The following is a 1,029-nucleotide window of genomic DNA, read 5'->3' as shown; positions in this document are numbered from 1 at the left end:
AAAATTTCTGGGGAATGATGAGTCATGTCTGTCATCAGTCTAACAGATGTACATCATTAACTATCAAATCCCCCAAAACTGATAATGCCAACACTTGCTACTGTACAGCATATTACAGGCTTTGTGGTTGCCGAAAGAGTTAATGTCATTGAAAAGTTTACTGGTATTGCTAGTCGCTGAAGTCTAAATTAAATAATACTCCCATTTGCAATTTAATTTTGTCAATCAAAGTGTTTTAAACATGAGCCAATTATGAATATTAGTTTAAAGGGGAAGGTGAGAAAATAGTCTCATCTAGATTATCTACACTATATGTCGGTATTCTAGATTTGCTTTCATTTTGTCTTAAAAAAATGAACTAGCAATGCTCTATCAGTCACACAGGGGACATGCAGAGTCAGCAGTATGGATTTTATACTCTAACTGGTTGGAATTAAAAACACCCTGTACACCAACAGCAGGTCACATATTCACAGTTGTAACTAAGCACTAGGACAAATTAACCAGTTTGTCCCACATCGTTGTTGTTGTTGTGAAGTGCCATCAAGTCGGTTCAGACCCATAGCAACCCTGTATAGGGTTTCCAAGGAGCAGCTGGTGAGCTTGAACCACCGACCTTGCATTTCAAACAACTTTGGTGTCTGATGCATTAGCCCGCAGCGCCACACTAGGACTCCCACACCCACATTGTTGTTGTTGTTAAGTGCCGTCGAGTCAATTCTGACCCATAGCGACCCTGTATAGGGTTCCCAAAGAACAACTTTGCAGTCTGACGCATGAGCCCACACCAGGCACCCACATTGTTGTTGTTGTTAAGGGCTGTCGAGTTGATTCTAACCCATAGCTACCCTGTATAGGGTTTCCAAGGAGCAGCTGGTGAGCTTCAACCACCAACCTTACAGTTTAAACGACTTTGCAGTCTGACGCATTAGCCCACAGCGCCACACTAGGACCCCCATTGTTGTTGTTGTTGTTGTTGTTATGTGCTGTGCAGTCAGTTCCAACTCCTAGCGACCCTGTACAGGGCTT

Source organism: Chrysochloris asiatica, unplaced genomic scaffold (genome assembly GCF_000296735.1).
Source record: "Chrysochloris asiatica unplaced genomic scaffold, ChrAsi1.0 scaffold00087, whole genome shotgun sequence".
Taxonomy (NCBI): Eukaryota; Metazoa; Chordata; class Mammalia; order Afrosoricida; family Chrysochloridae; genus Chrysochloris; species Chrysochloris asiatica.
The sequence above is the reverse complement of the archived record's forward strand: the minus strand, read 5'-3'. Positions refer to the sequence as shown.